Below are 24921 nucleotides of genomic sequence, written 5' to 3' on the forward strand. Positions count from 1 at the left end.
TTTGTTTATTAAGGAATATATCTTTTGTTTTATACTCCATCAAATATACCAGCTTTTTACCACAATGTGCTCCTTAGTTGACTGTATGGCGCTCTCCATACTTTTCTTTTTTGATTCAATATGCTATTATATCCTATTATGCATGGATGTGTGATGTGTAAATTGTTTCTTACGGTATTGATATGACGGCGAATGTATTATTTGGTCACATGGAATATGTTGCTGCTGTCTAGAGAGCAGTAACAAACTAAACCTGTGTAGAGAAGTATCGTCGCGTTCGATTAATTCGTTTAGCTTATTCTAGTATATGGTCAATGCTTCTCGGTGTGTTGTGTGATTATAACCGCGTTCACTTGATTTCAGCTGTAGGGAGTAAATTGTGTTTTGTTATGCTAATGAATGTATATATATATTTGTTCAAACAAAGACAAGTTTTTTGGTGCAATTTTACTCTGGCTTGTTTTCCGACAAATATACATATGTAGGTACCTATGTGCAAATTTGATTAAAAAGAAAGAATGGTTATTGTATAATTTTCGTAAAAATTAGTAACTAAATATCTTGGATATAATACCAATATACATAAATTATTAAGAACAAAATCGTTGTGAATATTATTGTTGTGAAATCATAATTATTGTGAATAACTAAAAAGCTTTAAGATAGATTGCAGTTTCAAAAATTCCCGACATACAGATCTTCAAATCGTGTATATTTTTATTTGTAAAATAGAAACACTGCCGATCTTAGGTTGGCTATTTAGGATAAAAACTTCCCAAATCGAATCCCTAATGCAGTTTTTCATTTGATTCAATCACTTTCAAAGTTTTTATATTGTTTTTACATTCACCATAATAAAAATACTGTAAGAGAATTACCGGCAAACTTATGTCAGCTGACTTTGGTAGGCTTATAGGACTTCTTAATAATGCCCACGCAAAGTAAGTCTGCGAATTGCGTTGCGGTTGTTAGATCGTCCTAGAAGTACTGTGGCTGATGTACTCTTTGAGTCGGTCAATCTTTCATTTTATGTTGATACGCTTTTAGGATATTTATTCGCATTATTCTTCGAAATTTGTAAAATGGGTCGCAGTCGAAAATTTGGAATAGAAAGTCACGCGATTCCAAATTTTCTATTCATATTATGATAACGATAGCACGTTATGAATTTTTTTTTTTTTTGCTTGTAATTCATAAATACCACTTAATAACCAATTGCCAACCTTTGGTGTATGTTTAATTTGTTGATAAATATCCAAAAATCATTTGAACTCGCTTTCACACAGAAACACATTGATTTTTGAAAAATATAGGCACCGATAAGATAAAAAACGTGAAAACTTAAAACAGAACTAGAATAATATTTAAGTGATTTCAAATTGTCAATAATAAAATGGTGAAATAAAAAGAGACGCACACAATTTCCATTGAAAAATGTGGTACATTTTTATTCTCAGCGTGCTTTGCACACAGAGTATATTAACTTTGATTAGATAACGGTTGGTTGTACAGGTATAAAGGAATCGAGATAGATATAGACTTCCATATACCAAAATCATCAGTGTCGAAAAAAAATTTGATTGAGCTATGTCCGTCCGTCCGTCCGTCCGTCCGTCTGCCCGTTAACACGATAACTTGAGTCAAAATTGAGATATCTTCACCAAATTTGGTACACGTACTTATCTGGACCCAGAATAGATTGTTATTGAAAATGAGCGAAATCGGATGATAACCACGCCCACTTTTTATATAGGTACACAATATTTTGGAAAACACAAAAAACCTGATTATTTAGTAAATAATACACCTAGAATTTTGCAACTTGACGTGTGGACTGATATTGAGACTGTTGATACAAATTTGAAAAAAAAAAAATGTAAAATGGGCGTGGCGCCGTCCACTTGTCATAAAATCAATTTTACAAATATTATTAATCATAAATCAAAAATCGTTAAATCTATCGTAGCAAAATTCGGCAGAGAGGTTGCCTTTACTATAAGGAATGCTTTGAAGAAAAATTAACGAACTCAGTTAAGGACCACGCCCACTTTTATATAAAAGATTTTTAAAAAGGTTGTGCACGAATAAAATAAGCTATATCTTTGCAAAAAAAGAGCTTTATATCAATAGTATTTCATTTCCCAAGTGGATTTATAACAATAAATGGGAAAAACTTCAAATTTTAAAAATGGGCGTGGCACCGGCCCTTTTATGACTAAGCAATTTTCTATGTTTCGGGAGCCATAACTCGAAGAAAAATTTACGGATCGTAATAAAATTGGGCACACAAATTTTCCCTATAGCAGAAAATATTTCTAGTGAAAATGGACGGGATCGGTTAGAGACCATGGCAAATTAGATATAAAACAAGTTTAAAAGGGTCATAGACTAGAATAATAAGCTATAACTTAGCAAAAAATTGTTTTGAATCAATGATATTTCACTTTTCAAGTTTTATTGTAAGAGGAAATGGGGAGAAATTTTTTTTTAAACGGGCGGTGCCACGTGTTATGCAGAAAAGTAATTTATCTGAAATGAAATGTACAATTTAGGCTCACGCTGAGTATATAATGTTCGGTTACCCCCGAACTTAGACACATTTACTTGTTTTCTTTGGATTTGTTGGTATATTTTTGACGCTCAAGAAGCTGTTCTGGTATTGAATCTAACATTTGTCCAAAATATATAAGAACTGCATCTGAGGGAAAATATGTATCTTGATCGTTAGTTTTCTGTTCAACATAACGGTTGCTCCTAACTTGGCCCCACCGCAAACATTTCTCATAGTTTCTTTTCCACTATTGGATCATTAATCTGGCTGCCGTCACTCCACAGTGCTCAACTATGTAGCTCAGCGGCTTTAACGGTATTTGAATGGAGACAGCTTGGAGAACCACCATTCTAAGTAACGATGTCCTTACCACAGCAAGGGGTACTGCTGTCATGAAAAGTTTGATAAAATCAAAGGCAGTACGACAGAGGTTCCGTTTTACTCAAAGCAAATGCTGCAACTCCCGTTTTTACCAAGAAAATGGACGAAGCAGTTCATCAGTTCGTGCTTGTTGCGCTTATAGATCGCAGGTTTTCCTATCGGTAGATATCTGTCGAAAATTTTACATCTGAAAAACATCAGAATTTCGAGGGACGATCCAAATAAATCGATACCACTTGTCCATTCAGCAGGTACAATGGAATAAAATTGATAAGGTCAAGCAATATTAGCACCATTGAATAATTAAAGAGAGTTTGCAGCATCAGAACAGTAGGATACAGACACCGGAGTAAAAGGTGTTTCGCATACATTCGTTTTCAAAGTAAACAAGGAGGCGGAGTATATGTTGTACCCAGAACAAAAATAATTCACAGTCGCAGTACCCGAAATGTTGGAGCAGGACAAACAAATCAATGCTGCAACGAGTTTTACTGATTTACCCACAGTACAGAAAAGTGGCGTCAAGCAAACTTATATTCACTATTGAGGAGAGTTCTCGATTCAATTGGTAACTTTGGTTGATTTCGCCAGTAAAGAGGTCAGAGTTTCAGAAGCACTTCTTTTCACTTTTTTGATGTGGTATTTTAGTTGCAATTAGTCAGTTCATATTTTAACAGCTCTGTATATATATCCTTCTAATATTAAATTAAACAAAAACATTCCATAAAAATTTTTAATTTTCCAAAACAGATTTTGGTTGAGGTGGCAATGCAAGGCGAATCCATACAAGGTGATGGGAAAGCGAATTCAACCAATTCGCAGTGCAGAAGAATGTCAAGTCAAAAGAAAATTTTCATTGACTTCGATTAACAGACATATTGTTGTACAAAGCCGTTGTATGGAAAATAATCGAGAAGAAGTAATCAGCTGTTGGGATAACAACACATGGTAGTGAATTCGTCTTGTGACAATGATTCTTCAAATTCTATTCCTGATTACTAACACCGTTTATGTCAAATACGTAAAAGTGGAACTACTTTGTTTCCTTGTATCATGCATTTAACCTATCTATAGATTTTTTACTGAACATAATAATATTTATAATATAGGCATTTATTCTATATCGCACAATACTGCGGCTCCATTTAAGAAGTGGCCAAAAATAAAATAACGAACATATTCGCTAAAATTGCGTTCCTTAGTCAAGGCGAATCTATATGTGGTGACATCTTCCGATAAGCTTATTGCTTCTTCATACAACTTGAGAATGGTGAAATTGTCAAACATTTATTTTTGTTTACATATCGATTTCCTATTTACGTTTACTTGAGAAAAGTTTACAATCTTTGTGAACATTAAAGAAAATTGAGTGCATTTCGACAAATACCAAAAAATGTATGTGAAGTAGAAGAAAATCAACTCCCAGTTACAAAAATATTGCAAGTGTAAAACTAAAACGCAAGTGAAAATTATAAATAAACAAATCTAGAAAATATATAATAAAATCATTTAGGGTGGGTTTTATAAAAAGCAACCTTCAGAAATCAGTTTTTATTATTTTGAAGCTCGAACTCGCGTATGTATTTAAATAAATTAAAAATGAAAACACGAAAAACGTATATAGCTCCATAACACCTGAATATGACGCTACTTATCGACCCAAAGAATCTGATATCCATATCAGAAAATCAGAAAGTAATAACTAATGTGTAAAGCGCTTGACATCTAAGCAACTATCCGAAGATAGAACAATAGTAACAAAGAATGCGATTATGAAAGATAAAGCTTCAATGCCATCTGGTGAGTAGAAATCTTTACACATTGGCCCTGTTTTTTTACTTGCATATACGTCTGCGTTTGCGACTAAAAAAACGCTCATCCGTAATTACACACAGTAGTCGTGCATGGAGAAATATTGGCGACACGCACTTTTTCTGTCATAGTCCCGGATTTAGATTAAATGTTCTCCCCTGATATTTCCGAAATGTTCCGGATTTTACTAAATTCGAAGTAAGACGGGATTTTCTGAGATTTTGAAAATCGTTCAGTTCTTCTGGTAATTCTATACGACAGCATAACTCTGCTAATACGCGTCCAAAAATATCCAGAGAGGTATCAAAAGACGCGTTTTTTTTGTCTTTTTTTTTGTTTTAAGCGGTTCAAAAGATATTAACGAAAACCCGCGGGTCCCTCCGAAACCAGGGGTGGGATCCATAGTACACCTATCCCCCGATTTACACGGTACTTGTTTTACACGATTTCGCTTTTACACGGTTCATAAATCAGCAAAATTTGAAAAACTCCGAAGATTCACAAATCATTAAAAACCTTTTTGAGTCCCCTTGGCAACACTGATTGCAATATTGAGGGATTCCCCTTATTGTGAATATGTATGTACATAACCAAACGCAGAGTACATATGTAGTTGATGTGGGAGGAAAATCGTTTGATGAAAATTTGAACAAAACGCCATAATTTTTACTATTATTGCGAGTTTTTTTGGTTTGAACTGGTAAGTTATCGATTGAATTATCTTTTTGTGAACCTTTATTAAGATGTTTTAGATTTGTTTTATTTAAATAAAAGACTGAATTGGGGAGTTTTTTCGCTTTACACGGTTTTTGTATAGGAAAACGAAGATTTCACTTTACACGGTTTTGTCTGGAACCGATCTTCCATGTATGTAAATCGGGGGATAGGTGTATTTTTACGCAGAATACCTTTCTGCATTGGCGGCTTTGGGCCGCGTTTTTAAAAAACTACCCTGGGTGTGTCTAACACCTGTTTGGAGACCAAAACTATATCCGTGCAAAACACTTATGTTCACAATTTTTTGTGGGTACAACAAATTTACAACAACCACATGAAAATCGCCAACTTCAACTGCAAATATCTCCAGACAGAGATAAAATTTTTCTTTTCAGTCTTCGGATTATTAATACTATGTCAAGACGCGTCTTTTGACACCTCTCTCGATATTTTTCGACACGTATTAGCAGTGTCATGCTGTCGTATAGAAATTACCGTTCTTTTTTTCCATTCAGCTCATAACGCTAACTGTGAGCGAGTGTTTTCATTACTAAATTCACAATGGGCGGACAAAAGTAATCGTTTCGATGTGGAAAACATGACGCACATTATGATCGTGCAATTTAATATTGCAAACTTACGTGCCATGATTTTTTTCGACATTTGTCAAACTCTATGAATGTTAAATTCCTAAAACAAATTGCTAGTTCACAGAAGTATGGACTGAGTCAGAAAAAAGTGAACAAAAATTCAACTAAAAATTTTATTTGACTGAAGCTATGTATTATATCGTTAGCTTAATGTGAAAATGTGCTAAGTCACTTTTTTTTGAAAAATTTTATTTTAATGCAGTTTTAAAACTGAATTCAAAATACATCAATCACAAAAAAAAATATTAAAATTTTTCATTTTACGTGCTGTGGGCAATGTGTAAATGTGCTAAGTCGTCAGCTGTTAAAAAAATGTAAAAAAAATGTGCTAAGTCAACCTGTCAATAATATCAATCCGAATTACTAGTAATTTCTTTGTGCGCGCATTTTATTTATTTATTTAATTCATTCAGTCTAAAAGTTTGTTTGTTGTTGTTGTTGTATTAACGATAAAGACACTTCCCGAAGGCTTTGAGGAGTGTTACCCATGTTGATGACCCTTTGCCGGATATAGATCCGGCACGTTCCGGTAACAAAGCACTATTTAGGTCCTACTAGCTCGACCATCTCGGGAACGATTTATATGACAACATTAAACCTTCTAGGCCGTCCCGCCCTCCCCAGCCCCTAGTTCCATGAGGAAATTGGGGTCGCCAGAGCCTCGGCTGTCAATGAAACAGGATTCGCCACGGTTAGGTGAGTTGACAATTGGGTTGGAGAAGCTATGTATTGTGCTGGCAACCCCTTGAGAGGGTTGCGAACACAACCCCTTGAAAATTGATTTACCCAATTGAGACATGCCTTTGGTGTATGATAAATGCTTTGCGCTGACTATAATCTATTTCAGTTCTTACATGTCGATAACTACATGCTTTCTTACAGACTAGTTAAAAATAGAAAACAATTCAAGCTTAAACTTATATAAGCTGTTATTAAAATTAATAACACTAGTGAATCGATTATCTAGATGTATAGTCATAGTTATAGGTTCATTCATAGCATAATTCGTTTTATGAGTTATTTCGATAAATAATCTATTATGCCGAAGATCACGCAGTGGAATATATGGAAAGAACAAAGTAGATAAATCAGAGCAATTCGTGCTAAAGTTTATTACATTATATGGAAGCATGAGTGAGATAAAAGTTCTTCTGTCATGCAAAGCCTGAAAACCAAGCAATTTGTGACTGCTGGTATATGATGGGAGGCCGTCTGGCCAGTGAAGCATACGTAAAGCAATTTTGTAAAAAATTTTGGAACTTTCTCAATTTTATAGGAGTTAGATTCATAGAAAGGATTCCATATTATTGAGCAGCAATATTCAATACCACTTCTGACCAAGGATATATAAAGTGCCTTCAACGTCAGAGCGTCCTTAAAGTCACTGGTGTTACGTCTACTGAACCCAACCATTTTGAAACAACGAAATCAATGTGACTAGAAAAAGAGAGTTTGGAGTCAAAAATTACACCCAAGTCTTTACTATCTTGATAACGATTAAGAGATTTAGTTTATAAATAAAGTATGTGGCAGTTGTCTTTATGGAATAAGACACAACACAGCATTTGTTTGAATTTAAAAATAAGTTATTGTCTGCGCACCATCCAGCTAAAGAGCCCAGATCAGAACCGTTGGAAATAAAATAAATAAATAAATGTAAGGTGCGATAACCTCCGAAGAGATTTTAGGCAGAGCTTCTCTTCCAATTTACGTTGTGCTCCTTTTTTTTAATTTTTCCTACAAATTGGCGGGACGTGACCTACTTCTTTTATGCCGACTCCGAACAGCATCTGCGAGGCAGCTGAGTTTTCACTGAGAGCTTTTCATGGCAGAAATACACTCGGAGTGCTTGCCAAACACTGCCGCTTAGAAAAATTTTCTTCTAATTGAAAAACCTTATTTCTAAAATTTTTAGATTCATAGAAAGGATTCCATATTATTGAGCAGCAATATTCAATACCACTTCTGACCAAGGATATATAAAGTGCCTTCAACGTCAGAGCGTCCTTAAAGTCACTGGTGTTACGTCTACTGAACCCAACCATTTTGAAACAACGAAATCAATGTGACTAGAAAAAGAGAGTTTGGAGTCAAAAATTACACCCAAGTCTTTACTATCTTGACAACGATTAAGAGATTTAGTTTATAAATAAAGTATGTGGCAGTTGTCTTTATGGAATAAGACACAACACAGCATTTGTTTGAATTTAAAAATAAGTTGTCTGCGCACCATCCAGCTAACGAGCCCAGATCAGAACCGTTGGAAATAAAATAAATAAATAAATGTAAGGCGCGATAACCTCCGAAGAGATTTTAGACAGAGCTTCTCTTCCAATTTACGTTGTCCTCCTTTTTTTAATTTTTCCTACAAATTGGCGGGACGTGACCTACTTCTTTTATGCCGACTCCGATCAGCATCTGCGAGGCAGCTGAGTTTTCACTGAGAGCTTTTCATGGCAGAAATACACTCGGAGTGCTTGCCAAACACTGCCGCTTAGAAAAATTTTCTTCTAATTGAAAAACCTTATTTCTAAAATTTTGATGTTGTTTTGGCCGGGCTGTGAACCCAGGGCATTCGGTGTGGTAGGCGGAGCACGCTACCATCACACCACGGTGGCCGCCAATAGTTTGACAAATAAATAGTATTTTTTGTGAAATATATAGTAATAAATAGTATTTTTTGTGAAATATATAGTTTTAGTGTTATATTTCAATCATTAAAGGGGAGGAGTCATGGCGGAACATATTGAGTAAAAAGTGCTAAGTCAGGAGTGAGGAAATTGTGCTAAGTTATAAAATAGCTCCTGGGTTAGCATACATGATTTTTATTTATCTTTTTCAAAGCTTCTACACTCAAAAGTATTGCAACTAAGGTATCCTCATTCACAGTTTAAAAAAAAAATGTTATTTCAAAAATTATTCAGTTTTTTTCGTCTCCTGTAAAACTCGTAAAATGTGACTTAGCACATTTTCACATTAAGTTAACGATATATATGTTTCTCATGGCTATAGGATAATGCAAGGAGTCTTCACTGAATATTATAATTTATAATGGAACTACATTAAATGCGGATAGTAACATGAATGTGTGAACCGTGTATTATTTTACTCTTGTGCTTAAAACATGCCAATTTCCGCGTCCCGGTTTGGGTTCGAACGATCTGGTCACCCTATGTATAATGCACGCCAAAACTGAAAGTAGGGAATATTAGTGATAACTACACACTTTTTATCACTAATTTTATGCGCACAAATGTCATCAGTGCAGATTCATTGATGCACTTAGCAGTTGCTTATTGGGTAAAACAAGTTTAAGTACTAATTAAACTTTGTAAGATGTCGCTATTAATAATTTTCTTTTATACAACCCTTTCGTATATGCAACATATATTTAAATTTTTCCTTTGTTGCCCTTCATAAATTTCTTTTATACAACCTTTTCGTAAATGCATCATAAATTTAAATATTTTCTATACCAGCCTTTGACAATTTTACAAGCCTTTGCAATCTACATATAAATAAAAGTAAGGCGCGTTTACCGCCGAAGAGAATTTAGGCCGAGCTTCCCTTCCAATTTGCGTCGTGCTCCTCTTGATTATTCCTACAAATTTGCGGGATGGGACCTACTTGTTTTTTGCCGAATACGAACGGCATCTGCAAGGCAGATGAGTTTTCGCTGAAAGCTTTTCATGGCAGAAATACACTCGGAGTGCTTTCCAAACAATGCCGAGGGGCGACCCCGCTTAGAAAAATTTTCTTCTAATTGAAAAAACGTGTTTCTAAAATTTTGATGTTGCTTTGTCCGGGGCGTGAACCCAGGATCTTCGGTGTTGATGGCGGAGCACGCTACTATCACACCACGGCGGCACAAATTAATTTGTGTGTGTTAGTAAGTTCAAAGCTGAAAAACTGCTATACCGATTTTAAAAGTTTTTTCTCTGCTTTTATCGATCTAACTCAGGGATCACTTACGGCAAAAAAAAAATTTAAAACACCTCAATTAAAAAATATTTTAGCTAATACTCAAAAACCGTTTGACCGATTTCAATAATTTTTTCTTTCCTTTATTCAATCGGACTAAGTGTTCATTTATAGAAAAAAAAATTGAAAGTCCCCATTTTGTTAATATTTTAGCTTATAGAACTAATTTGGCTATAGGAGAGGGTGCAAATCAAATCAATAAACGTAAAACGTATTTTCATCGTATCCAATTGCTGGTAGTAATGCTAAAATCTATATTTATTTAATTTATTAACAATTCAAACATATGCATATATTTGACAAGATCTTTACACTTATATTTTTTCGTGCTAAGAAGCACCCTTCTCCAATCAAGTTAGAATCCATCAAGTAAGGAAGGCTAAGTTCGCGTGTAACCGAACATTACATACTCAGCTGAGAGCTATGGAGACAAAATAAGGGAAGATCACCATGTAGGAAAATGAATCTAGGGTAACCCTGGACATGTATGACATGTGTATCAAATGGAAGGTATTAAAGAGTATTTTAAGAGGGAGTAAGCCATAGTTCTATAGGTTGACGCCATTTAGGGATGTCGCCATAAAGGTGGACCAGGGCTGACTCTAGAATTTGTTTGTACGAAATGGGTATCAAATGAAAGGTGTTAATGAGTATTTTAAAAGGGAGTGGGCCTTAGTTCTATAGGTGGACGCCTTTTCGAGATATCGCCATAAAGGTGGACCAGGGGTGACTCTAGAATTTGCTTGTACGATATGGGTATCAAATGAAAGGTTTTAGTGAGTATTTTAAAAGGGAGGGGGCCTTAGTTCTATAGGTGGACGCCTTTTCGAGATATCGTCATAAAGGTGGACCAGGGGTGACTCTAGAATTCGTTTGTACAATATGGGTATCAAACGAAAGGCGATAATGAGTATTTTAAAAGGGAGTAGGCTTTAGTTCTATAGGTGGACGCCTTTTCGAGATATCGCTATAAAGGTGGACCAGGGGTGATTATAATGTATTTGTACGATATTGGTATCAAACTAAAGGTATTAATGAGCGTTTTAAAAGGGAGTGGTGGTAGTTGTATATGTGAACCCATTTTCGAGATATCGACCAAAATCTGGACCAGGGTGACCCAAAACATCATCTGTCGGGTATCGTTAATTTATTTATATATATAGTACCACAAAAAGCGGAGATATATTTCCACCCGCAATAAGACATAAGATCACTTCGTAATAAATTTCCTCTTGAAAATTGCCAATTATAACATATTCGCATCCTTCGACATCTAGCTTACTCAGCAAATTAAACATTTTGGAAGACTGCAATATCTTCAACACGATTTTGTTGAGGAAACGTAGTACATAGCCTTGCGCGTTTCTTAGCCTCTCCCACCTACAGTATCTATCAGATTCGGGGCTAATAATTTTAAGAGGTGACGTCGTTTTTCGTATTAACTCCATATGAAACAGAGGTTCTGATTCAAAGCCTAGATTTCCCTTCGGCCATTCATTTTCAGGAAGGGTTAAAAATTAGGGCCCTAAACCATCGGGTTCCGAGTCTAGCACCGGTTGCTTCGACCACTTGGTACCTTCGTTGGCCACGTTATCTGATGTGGGAATCCACCTCCATTCATCCACTAAAGAATCTTCCAATATTTCGCCTACCCTTACAGCAACAAACTGCTGACATTTTCTTGCATCGGATCGGACCCATTATAATAAATTTTTCGTGTCTGACCAAAAAAACCTGCGTTCAAGGGAAACCGAAAGCTCCTTTGCTAAACATTTTGCTAATAGTAACCCAAGAATCGCAGCCATAAATTCCAATCTGGGAATCAAAATGTGTTTTCAACGCGTCACGCGTGTTTTCGAAGCCACCAGACAGCAAACAAATACGTTCTTTGTTTCAGCGCGCAAATATGCGACTGCTGCGTAGGCGACCATACTGACATCGACAAAAGCATGCAGCTCTACCCTCTCGGCGGAGTTAACTAAGGAATAACAGCGAGTAACACGCACATTTGTTATAGATCCTAGGCGGCTTAATCAGATCTTCCACTTTTCCTCTTGCTCAGCCTTAATGCACTCGTCCCACATGACACATGATCGCCATATCTCTTGCATTAGTACCTTCGCGTAAATAAGATAGAATCCCAAAAGTCCTATATCAAATATTCTCATTATTAACCGAAGTATCTCACGGTTAGTTCGAGATTTATCCACGCACAAACTTCTCTCGAAAACCTATTAGAGAACATGAACACGTCGTCGACCGGAGACCACCACATTCCCAAAATTTTCTCTTGATATGTACTTGGGTTTTCGACACGTTTGTCGTCTTGTTGAAAATGCCCGCTTAAGGCACCCAACACGGTTGTCGAGTTCGATTTCCAGCTTCTCATATAGAAACCACCGTCGGCGGGGATACCACGTACAGTTGAAGCCAGTTCTATCATTTCCTCCTCTGTATGTGCACTTTTAAGCCAGTCATCTACGAAGGTGTTTTCGGTTGTCGCATCTACCGCGGTAGGGTATTGGTCCCGGAATCGCTCAGAATTTTTTTTTTTACGTAATTAACTGATGAAGGTGAACATTAGGCTCCGAACGTCATTACCTGCATGATATATATATCTGGCGGCCACCGTGGTGTGATGGTAGCGTGCTCCGCCTATCACACCGAAGATCCTGGGTTCGCCCATCCCGGGCAAAGCAACATCAAAATTTTAGAAATAAGGTTTTACAATTAGAAGAAAATTTTTCTAAGCAGAGTCGTCCCTCGGCAGTGTTTGGCAAGCACTCAGAGTGTATTTCTGCCATGAAAAGCTCTCAGTGAAAACTCATCTGCCTTGCAGATGCCGTTCGGAGTCGGCATAAAACAAGTAGGTCCTTCCCGCCAATTTGTAGTAAAATTTAAAAGGAGCGCGACGCAAATTGGAAGAGAAGCTCGTCCTAAAATCTCTTCGGAGGTTATCGCGCCTTACATTTATTTTTATTTATGTATATCGGGATCTCTCGATTGCATTGTATTGTATTTTATATTCTTTATTTTCTTATAAATACGTACAATTTTCCAAGTAGTGCAATATAAAAAAGTAACAAATTCAAATAAGAAAAATAGTTAATGACATTAAATGCTAATTGCAAAAGCAGTGGAAATGTCATTTCCTTTAAATATAATATAAATCCTTGTTATGCGCATAATAATCACAAGATACAATTGCCTAGTTAAAGTAAGGATCAGAGAATAACTATTTTAAATAAAAAGAAATACTATAAATGACAAAGTACTTACATATAAAGCAAAAAACTGCTTAAATATTACATAACGGAATTTATACGATGGGTCGCAACAGAATTTCTACACACTCATGATTGAAACCAAGTAGCCACAGTTTCACTTCACTCATAAACTTAGAAAGTTTTCTAATGCGTTGTATTTCAGCAGGTAATTTATTATACAGTTTACACGACACGATTGTGTAAAAGTTACGGAAAAGTGTGGTCCGAAAACGAGGAATTTTTACACTCGATAACGATCTTCTTCTTAGGCTGTAAGGGTTATATATCTGGCTTTATAAATACCCACTCCTTATAAAAAAAAACTTTTCAAAACTTTGAAATAGTACAAGTGTCGAATGGGAAGTATGTTTAATTTTTTGAAAAGGTCCATAGAGTGTGATAGACGGTCTGCGTTACACATTTTTCGGATAAAGCACTTCTGTAGGATTAAAAGCGCATTAAACTTACTAGCATACGCTCCACTCCCGCAACTGATTCCATACTGTAATTTTGAGTGGACTAGCCCATGATATATTAATGCTAACACTCGATTTGAGCACAGCCTTTTTAGGTTAAAGAAGGAACGAACCGCTGACAACATGAGCGATTTCAAAGCAAAAATATGTGATGACCAACCTAGGTCTTGGTCGAATATAACTCCCAAATATTTAAAATTAGGGACTACATCAATTTTAAAGCAATTACTGTCGCAATTTATTCTCTCGTCAAAGGTGTTGGCAGAGTTTTGATTAGTACAATTACTTGAACACATACGAAACCGCATACACTTAGAGCCGTGAAAGAAAATATCGTTTCCAGGTAACTCCTTTCCGCATTGATTAAAATACATCAACTTTGTCTTGTTGCTTACCACGAGTTTGTGGTTAGCAAACCAAGACCTCAGCATAAAAAACTTCCTGATTGATATCAGCAAAAAGATTAAATTCATTTGTAGATCCATATGCAATGGCAAGGTCATCTGCAAATGCCGTTACTTTACCAACAAATGGCAACGAGAATAGTGACTTAATGTATATTAGAAACAAGATTGGTCCAAGAACCAAGCTTTGTGGCAGCCCTATGGTAATAGGTCTGGGTTCATTTTAATTATTTACGACTTTCTGAATTCTATACGTTAAGTATTATTATTAACTAAAAACGTTGCCACGGAAACCAGCGGAGCTAAGCTTACTCAGTAGAATATTATGGTCCACCATTTCAAATGCTTTAGTAATATCTACAAACAGACTATCGCAACACATTTCTTCGTCAATCGCTTTATGTATAAAAGAAGAAAAGTCTAAAAGAGCATCTTCAGTTGAGAGCCCTGACATAAAACTAAATTGCTTGAGACTAAAAAATTTAGTTTTGTTGAGATAAGTTAACACCCTAGCCTTAACTGCCTATTCAAAGATTTTTGAGATGGAGGATAGCAAGGATATAGGCCTCTAATTATTCTTGTCTTTTTTATCTCCCTTTTTGAACAGCGGTATCACGGTGGCACATTTTAAATCTTCTGGAAAAACTCCGGAGGTTATACTCAAATTAAATATGTGCTTTAAAATATCAACGATAATAAAAGCTATGCTTTTTAAGGTCCTATTTGAAATGTTGCTACTGCCACTTGAATCAGACTTGTTCAAAGTTTGAATTATTTTAAGAGTTTCTGAACCTGTAATTAGATCAAAGCAAAAACTATTACTGGGAGTTCTGAATTCTGTGATATTTGGATTTTTACGGCACATACAGATATTTGGATTCCTCATTGTATTAGAAGCTGCTCCTACATTTTCAAAAAAATTATTAAGTTCATTAACTACTACCAGAGTATCCGATATATCCACGCCATCCACACTTAACACAAACGATTGACTTTTTCTTATAGTTTTGGTTAATTATTCCATTTACAGCTGCCCAATCTTTTTTCGTGTTACCTTGTGCTGATAGAATGAGATTTTGATAATATTTTTCCCGAGTTGAACTTATTTCTTTATTAAGATTATATGTCAACCGGCGGACACGGTTTCTCAGCTTAGTATTGGCCGGATTTCTTTTGCATTTTTTGCGTAACCTATTCTTCAGTCGGATCTTATGTAACACAGTACGAGTTATCCATGGCTTGAGAGTTAAAGATGATGGTTTTGGCAAGAAACAAATACTCGAATTGTTAATGTGAAACGTGATTTTTTATACTCAGCTGAGCAGAGCTCACAGAGTATATTAACTCGGTTCGCATAATGATAATCCGTAACGGCATAAACTAATCGAGATAGATATATACTTCTATATATCAAAATGATCTGGGCGAAAAAAGAAATTCATTTAGCCATGTCCGTCCGTCCGTCCGTCCGTCCGTAAACACGATATCTTGAGTAAATTTTGAGGTATCTTAATAAAATTTGGTATGTAGCTTGCTGGGCACTCATCTCCGATCGCTATTTAAAATGAACGAAATCGGACTATAACCACGCCCACTTTTTCGATATCGAAAATTCCGAAAAACAGAAAAAGTGCGATAATTCATTACCAAAGACGGCTAAAGCGATGAAACTTAGTAGGTGGGTTGAGCTTATGATGCAGAATAGAAAATTAGTAAAATTTTGGACAATGGGCATGGCACCGTCTACTTTTAGAAGAAGGTAATTTCAAAGTTTTGCAAGCTGTAATTTGGCAGTCGTTGAAGATATCATGATGAATTTTGGCAGGAACGTTACTCCCATTACTTACTATATGTGTTCTAAGTAAAAATTAGCAAAATCGAATTACGAACACGCCCACTTTAAAAAAAAAATTTTTTTAAAGTCAAATTTTAACAAAAAGTTTAATATTTTTACAGTATATAAGTAAATAATGTCAAAATTCAACTCCAGTAATGATATGGCGCAACACAATACAAAAATAAAAGAAAGTTTCAAAATGGGCGTGGCTCCGCCCTTTTTCATTTAATTCGTCTAGAATACTTTTAATGCCATAAGTCAAACAAAAATGTACCAATCCTTGTGAAATTTGGTAGGGGCATAGATTTTATGACGCTAACTGTTTTCTGTGAAAATGGGTGAAATCGGTTGAAGCCACGCCCAGTTTTTATACACAGTCCTCCGTCTGTCCTTCCGCTCGGCCGTTAACACGATAACTTGAGCAAAAATCGATATATCTTTACTAAACTTAGTTCACGTACTTATCTGAACTCACTTTATCTTGGTATAAAAAATAACCGAAATCCGGCTATGACCACGCCCACTTTTTCGATATCGAAAATTACGAAAAATGAAAAAAAATTCCATAACTCTATACCAAATATGAAAAAAGAGATGATACATGGTAATTGGATTGGTTTATTGACGCAAAATATAACTTTAGAAAAAACTTTGTAAAATAGGTGTGACACCTACCATATTAAGTAGAAATAAAGAATGAAAAAGTTCTGCAGGCCGAAATCAAACGCCCTTGGAATCTTGGCAGGAATACTCTTTGTGGTATTACATATATAAATAAATTAGCGGTACCCGACAGATGATGTTCTGGGTCACCCTGGTCCACATTTTGGTCGATATCTCGAAAACGCCTTCACATATACAACTAAAGACCATTCCATTTTAAAACCGTCATTAATACCTTTAATTTGATACCCATATCGTACAAACACATTCTATAGTCACCCCTGGTCCACCCTTATGGCGATGTCTCAAAAAGGCGTCCACCTATAGAACTAAGGCCCACTACGTTTTAAATAATCATTAAAATATTTCATTTGATACCCATGTCGCAAAAACACATACTAGAGTCACCCCTGGTCCCCCTTCATAGCGATATCTCGAAGGGGCGTCCACCTATAGCACCAAGGCCCACTGCCTTTTAAAATTCTCATTAACGCCTTTCATTTGATACCCATATCGTACAAACACATTCTAGAGTCACCCTGGTCCACCTTTATGGCGATATCCCGAAAAGGCGTCCATCTATAGCACTAAGGCCCACTCCCTTTTAAAATACTCATTAACACCTTTCATTTGATAGCCATATCGTACAAACACATTCTAGTGTCACCTCTGGTCCACCCTTATGGCGATATCTCGAAAAGGCGTTCACCTATAGAACTAGGTTAGGTTAGGTTAAAGTGGCTGCCTCCACTGTCCAAGCGGAGACTCACGTAGGCCGTTGTGGCCCGTTGTGCTACCACTCGGGGACCCCTATTTCCTGTTACCCTACTTTCCAAGGAGAAGAAAGTTTAGACTCCAGTGAGGCTAAACCAGCGCGTTAGCCTAAAGAAACGCAAGATGTCGTTTGGGTTTATAGATTCAAGCTCCGCAAGGCACCCAAAGGAGTGTTTATGGAGGCATTGGTACCTGGTTTTTGACATCGCGGGACAGTGGCATAGATAGTGCTCTACGCTTTCTGTCTCCTCCTTATCCCTACAGCTGCGGCAGAAGTCATTTAACTGCAGGCCCATATAGGCACCGTGAGTGCCCATGAGACAGTGACCTGTAAGAAGGCCCACTAGTGGGCTTATAGAGATACGGTTTAACAATATCACCGATTGCGATCTCTTTTCATCCAGCTTAGGCCAAATTTTCTTGGATATACTACATGTAGGTTCCTTTGCCCATCTGGCGTTTGCCTGATCCGTGAAAAGAGATCGCAGGCTGTGTTTGCAAGTGTTTAGAGGAGGGCTGGCCCAACCCGCGGAGGTTATTGTTTGCAGGTTGGTGCCTTCCCTAGCTAGCTCATCCGCGGCGCAGTTTCCTGAGATGTCACAGTGGCCAGGAACCCATATTATGCTTAGGTTGCAATTTTCAGCTAGTTTGTTGAGGGTTTCTCTGCACTTCAATGCCATTAGTGTTGAAGTATTGCTGCACTGCAGGGATTTTATGGCGGCTTGGCTGTCAGAGAAAATTGAAATAGAATTGGTCACCTGCATGTTAACAAGATAGAGGGCTGCTTCCCAGATAGCTACGAGTTCAGCCTGAAAAACACTGCAGTGGTCGGGTAAGAGATAGCTCTCGCTTAGATTGACCATCCCCGAGAATATTCCGATGCCGACTCTATTGTTTAGTTTAGAGCCATCTGTAAAAACGGAGATTTCGTGAGATCCCGGCTCCACGCCGTTTGCCCACTCATTCCTCTCTGGGATTCTTGTGGAAAATTTATTGTCCCAGCAAGGGGACGATATTGTGTGGTCCAATTTCAAGAAGGTTTCGGGATCTGCTTCAGGATCCGGGTGTGACCAAACCTGCAGTCCCTCCATGGTTAGATAGCGTTGAGCCTTTCCGCGTTGCAGGAGGCACACTATCTACCATATAGATCAGTTGGGAGAAGGACAAATATGGTTTCAAGAGCTTTGGTGGGAGTGGAGGGAAGGGCACCGCTGGTAAGCATTGCCGCCATCCTCTGCACTCTCGTTACTTTGCTCTTGTTATATTCGATATCGGGTGCTGTCCACCATACGATGACGGCGTAGAAGAGTATGGGTCTCACCACTTCCGTGTAGATCCAATGGACTATGCGTGGCTGGAGACCCCACCTTTTTCCAATTGCCGACTTACAAGCGTAGAGAGCCATTGTAGCTCTCCTGGATCGTTCCTCCACATTTCGCTTCCAGTCAAGCTTCCTGTCTAGAATAACTCCGAGATATTTAACCTCGGTAGAGAGTTTGATTTCTCTTCCACTTAGGGACGGGAGGGTAAATTCCGGTATAATGCGTTTGCGGGTAAAAAGCACCATCTCAGTTTTTTCACTGCTGATGCTGAGTCCGCATTCCCTAGACCAAGTGTTTGTTAGATTAAGAGCATTTTGCAAGAGTTCGCCAAGCACCGGAAGGTGTTTGCTGGTAACTGTCAAGGCTATGTCGTCGGCATATGCAATGACTTGGCATCCGGTGGGCTTTAGTATAGATAACAGAGCGTTCACCGTCAGGTTCCATAGTAGATGAGAAAGAACGCCCCTGGGGGGTTCCTCTGTTGGTATACCTTATTAACGATGAGCTGCCCTTCTCAGAGATAATGGTTCTCTTGTTTAGAAGGAGCTCGACGAATTTCACAATAGGCTCTTCCACCCCTAGTGAACGTAGAGATTTTGTGACCGCTGCTGGGAGAACGTTGTTGAAGGCTCCTTCTATGTCGAGAAAGATACCCAGCGTAAATTCTTTAAAGGCAAGACCCTTCTCTATCTTAGTAGTGATAGCATGTAGAGCTGTCACTACGGATTTGCCCTTAGAGTAGGCGTGTTGGTTATTGGAGATTAGTGCCTTATTTGCCGACCGTCTAATATAGGCGTCCAGCAATCGTTCTAGAACTTTTTGGAGGAAGGAGGTCAGACTTATTGGTCTGAAATGCTTTGCACTGTTGCCCGATATCCTGCCTCCTTTGAGTATGAAGACTACCTTTGCCCTGGTCCATTCCGTGGGGATATAGACCAGGTTGATGTAAGCCTTGTAGATTTTAGCAGCGGGCTTATAAGATCGCTTGCAGCTTGTAGCTCAGCGGGAGATATTCCATCCATTACCGGAGATTTGAAGGGTTTAAAGGACTTGATTGCCCATATAACTCCTTTTTCGCTAACTATGTGGTCCAGGGGTCGAACGGCCCTGGGTTAGATTGCGTGTTTAAGAGGTATGGTTGAGAGGTGCAGCCTAGAAAGTGAGTGCTGACCAGCGTATCTAGAATTTCCGTACTAGAAGTGGCCCATTCTCCGTTCGCTGTGCGAATGCAGCTGGGAGGTATGGGGTTTTTGGAGAGGACCTTTCGTAGGCGATTGGCCTCTGAGACCTCTTCGATGTCATTGGTGAAGTTCTTCCAGGAGTCCCTTTTGTCCCTCTGGATTGACTTCTTGATAGATTTTAAGGCGTCCTTATAATGGGACCAGATACCAGTGCGCTTAGCCTCGTTATACAGTTACCTGCTGTTTTTCCTCTGCCCGGAGATTTCTTGGTTCCACCAATAGGGTTTCTTTTTGCCCCTTACCTTAATTTCCGGGCAGGCTACTGTGACGGCAGCGCTACAAGATTTGGTGATAAGATCTACTGCTTCTTCTATTTTGGACGATGATTCTAGCTCACCGAGAGAAGCAAATGTTGTGTCTAAAGGAGGCGCTTCATCAGTTCTTAGCGGCAGGCTCGACCTACCGTGAGAAGCGTTTCTTAGGATAGTAGAGGATAGGACTTTTTTATAAAGGTTCCAGTCCGTACGTCTCCTATTCCTGTAAGCCACCCTAGGCGATGTACGCAAAAGCATAGTAAAAGTGATATACATATGATCAGAGTAGGAGTTTTCATTGGAAACTCTCCAATTTTTGACAAGGTCAGAGAATGGCCCTGAAACTAGAGTAATATCTAGAACCTCCTTTCTATTTGACGTGATAAAAGTTGGTTTGTCTCCAGAGTTGCATATACTTAGATTTTTGTTAATAATAGAATCAAAAGGAGACTCACCCCTAGTGTTAATTTCGGCAGAGCCCCAAGCGGTGTGATGTGCATTGGCATCAGCTCCGATTATTATCGGGAACCCTTAATATGGGCCTCCCGTACCGTTTTGCAGAGCCGATCCTGCACAGAAGTTGGGCGATCGTGCGCCAGATATGCGGACATCAGCCAGAGCGATCGGGCATGTAGCTCGAGGCTAATGCAGGTAAAGTTCTCGTCGCTATAAAGAGATAGCAGAATAAATACTAGAGTTTTCTTTATTAGAATACAAGATCTGATTCTACCTGTCACGGGCTGTGTCACCAGCTGGTAGTCCTTAGAGTAGAGCCCACAGACCTTGCTGCCAACGACCCAAGTCTCCTGGACTAGAACGACGTCTTCGTCTGTTGTGCTGAGGCGTAAGATTAGGGCAGCCGAGGAGGCTGCCTTAGAGTGGTGCAGGTTTACTTGAAGTACCTGCGCGCCCGTTAAAGGTCGGCTTCAGCATCGACGTCCATCCTCTGCTGATCCGCCACGTCGGATGCCTCCTCTACGATAGTATCGTCAGATACCGAGAGTGTATCGCTCTCGGCATCCGGAGTGCTGCGTGCCAGTTCGATATCGATATCACTCAAGGTGTTGCATGGGTCCCCGAGATTCGTTGTGGCGGTTGCGGATTCGCTCGAGGCGGTATCCCCAACCAACAGATCTTGCGGCGCGGAGGTGGTTCCTTCATCAGGGCCAGGGGCAGCAGATCCACTCGGGGTGTTTCCGTCTAACTCCTCGCCCCGAGGTACAGGCTCACCTTCGTCCGGTGCTTCTTCTTTAGTACCATGCCCTCGAATCTTCAACGTAATGGAGTAGAAGCCGTTGCTTAAAACTCCACCACATTCGTCAAGCGAATTGAGAGAAGCCTCGTTTATGATGAAACCAACATAACGCAGCTTCGCCCTTGCCTCGCCGACCCGGACTACCTTCCAATCACTCGAAGGTAGCCCCTTTTTTGATTCTGCGATGGTATCTAAAATCTTGCCAGGATCCGCTATGCCGTCTGGGACCCAGGCCCAAACTCTCGGTCTATTCGGAATTTCTTCCAAACTGACCGCATCCAAGCTGACCCCAGGCAACAGCTATCCTAGAGAAGCTATGGCGAGTTTAAAGAGCTTGCACGAGCGCTCATCGGTGCAGGAAACAAGCTTGACCCTGCCCTGGTGCCAGCCGGCATCACGAATAGTGGGAGCCGGCCCCGGATACTTGGTCATGATGTCCTTAAAGATCTTGAGAAAGCCGTTAAGGACATCCTTCAAGTTATCCGGGGTCATGTTCCCATCGGGGTGACCGCGATTCAAAACCGCCAGCGTAAAGTTGGCCTTAGTCGCCTCGCTGAAGGTTTTGGTCAGGGCAGGGGGAGTAGTGGTCGAAGGCTTGTGCCTTTTGGGAACGCTCGAGACCTTTGTCTTTTAAAGGCCGGCATCTTCGGGTCAGAAGATTGTTTGGTGGCAGAAGAGGTAGTCGCAGTAACTTGGGGGATGGGGTTGTTATTGCTGCTCTTCTTGGCAGCAATAATCTTCCTGGCCCAGGCCAGAGAGCTTTTTTTGCTCTGCCGTCAACTTGTCGCTGGGAGAGTTGCCAAATCTCAACGATTTTGACGGCGTTGCGGATGTTCCGCTGGTTGCGGACCGAAATCGGGATTCGCTTATTTGCCTTGGAACCCTCAAGGGGTTCAGCCGGATTTGCAGATAGCTTTGCAGCAGTAGAGGCAGTACTTTTGTCTGTGTAGGACTTAGTGCTGTTTCCACCCTGCTGGCGAGAGGTGCCCGGTACGGACATGGGACGGGCCTCCTGTGCTTGCTCAGTCGGACGCCTCTTTCCTCTTTGGGGCTAGCTTTGCCGGATGCCGCGGGATTGAACTTGCCCTCAAGGGGTTTAGTCCTTCCACTAGCTTGCACAGGTGGCCGAGATGTATTTTGAGGCCGTGGAGACCTGGTCGGCGCCGTCTGTGCGGTTCCCGACGGATTGGTTACTTTTTTAACGCCTAGGCCAAGGGCGGCATCTTTACCCGTACAGGGATCCGAGGCTTTATTTTTTTGTTTATACATAGTAACTGGTTCGTCGGCTGCCTACTAAGATGAGGCCATTCGGCAGCCTGAAAAAAGGGCAAGGGGAACAATGCGGTCGACTGCGGTAAAGCCCCATGCCGCAGCAAGTCGCCGTTACTTCCGGAGGTGGACCGGTATCCGCGAGGCTCCGTAGGGCTACAGTCGGGCACCCCTGACTGCAAACCATCTATGCATGTTCACGGAAACGCATAACATCCTGGATTAGGGGTGGACGACCTTTTCAACTGGGCGTGGTCCAGTTCCCACCCTGAGGCTACGTTTAAAAACCATTTCCATATGCCTGAGCTATTAAAGAGCTGGGGCACATATGCAAATTATTCCCAGACTTAGCTAGCACTCCCCTGGAAGAGGACACTGTTGTGCTATTACCAGCCGCCACCCTCTGGGAGGGTTCAGCCTAAGGATTTTCGCCAGCCACCTATAGAACTAAGGCCCACACCCTTTTAAAATACTCATTAACACCTTTCATTTGATACCCATATCGTGCAAACACATTCAAGAGTCACCCCTGGTCCACCTTTATGGCGATATCCTGAAATCGCGTCCACCTATAAAACTATGGCCCACTCCCTTTTAAAATACTCTTTAATACCTTCCATTTGAAACGCATGTCATACAAACACATTCCAGGGTTACCCTGGGTTAATTTTGCTAAATTGTGATTTTCCCTTATTTTGTCTCCAAAGCTCTTAGCTGAGTATGTAATGTTCGGTTACACCCGAACTTAGCCTTCCTTACTTGTTTCATAAATAAATTATATGCCTTGGCTACGTTTGTTTCACCATAAATAGTCTCCCAGTTTTCATCGCGAGGAGATTCATTGAGAACGTTAAAATTTATTTTCCTGGTAACTGATGGGGTATATAAATTGGTAATACGCCTACTGACATTGATGTTTCCAAGTTATGCAATTATCAGAGATTCCAAAGTCAATATTTATACCCATATGCATGTTATCGTCCAAATTATTTAACCTACCATATACATGGTCTAAACAGGTCCCTGAATCTGGGCGGGTAGTCTCATGAATGAACGAAACTAGACCATGGTCCGCAAGAAGTGTAAAATAAGTATCTAATAAAGCATTATGACTATGTAAGTCAAAATTAAAATCGCTCATTATAACAGTATTTGCTGTTTTTCCCCTACTTAAAAAGAGAGAAAACTCCTCATGAAAGAGTTTCTAAGAATTTGAATGAAACCTCTACAGGCAAATAAAAAGTGTATGGAACATTGGATATTAACAATGAAATTTTTATGACATCAGCGCTTGATAATCTAACGCATGTCACTCATACTTATAGACTAAATAAATAAATGTAAGGCGCGATAACCTCCGAAGAGATCTAAGGCCGAGCTTCTCTTCCAATTTGCGTCGTGCTCCTCTTGATTTTTCCCTACAAATTGGCCGGACGGGACCTACATGTTTTTATGCCGACTCCGAACGGCATCTGCAAGGCAGATGAGTTTTCGCTGAGAGCTTTTCATGGCAGAAATACAATCGGAGCGCTTGCCAGACACTGCCGAGGGGCGACCCCGCTTAGAAAAATTTTCTTCTAATTGAAAAATCTTATTTCTAAAATTTTGATGTTGCTTTGCCCGGGAGTTGAACCCAGGGCATACGGTGTGATAGGCGGAGCACGCTACCATCACACCACGGTGGCCGCATACTTATAGACATCTCGCATAAAAACACCAACACATCCGGCCGAATACGAGTCATTTGCATTAGCAGAAAAATTGTAACCAGGTATATTATAATCGTTAATTTCGTAGGAAAAAATCCAAATTTCTGAAACAAATATTATATCGGGAAGTTTAACAAGGGATTCAAGGTTGCAAACCAAAGAGTTGAAATTCCGTCTTAGACTTCTGACATTTAAAGATATTATCTTCAGAGGTTAATAAATTAGAGCCATTGATGACATTTGCGATAGAGCTGTTATCAACAAAAACGGATCTTGAATTCATAATGAGTTAAAAGTAAAAGAAAAGAAAACAAAAATGTATAATAAAAGGTTCAATTTAAATTGAAATCAGCAAGATC

The 24921-nt window shown here is 39.3% G+C and overlaps 1 protein-coding gene across 22 annotated transcripts in view; it reads left to right on the forward strand.

The window, feature by feature from the left end:
- The first annotated feature begins 266 nt into the window (after positions 1 to 266).
- Positions 267 to 24921, forward strand: part of zfh2 (Zn finger homeodomain 2) — a 2927436-nt gene continuing 2902781 nt past the window's right edge. For 15 of the 22 annotated variants that reach the window (XR_010947790.1, XR_010947791.1, XR_010947792.1 and 12 more), the window contains exons 1-3: positions 267 to 481; positions 3683 to 3722; positions 4042 to 4732. The gene's annotated coding sequence lies outside the window, so the exon portion shown is untranslated. Of the gene's footprint in view, positions 482 to 3682; positions 3723 to 3758; positions 3852 to 4041; positions 4733 to 24921 lie in introns of those variants that run through there. The other 7 variants (XR_010947780.1, XR_010947778.1, XR_010947777.1 and 4 more) reach the window with 6 other exon arrangements.

The sequence above is a fragment of the Eurosta solidaginis genome, chromosome X, assembly GCF_040869045.1.
Source record: "Eurosta solidaginis isolate ZX-2024a chromosome X, ASM4086904v1, whole genome shotgun sequence".
Classification (NCBI taxonomy): Eukaryota; Metazoa; Arthropoda; class Insecta; order Diptera; family Tephritidae; genus Eurosta; species Eurosta solidaginis.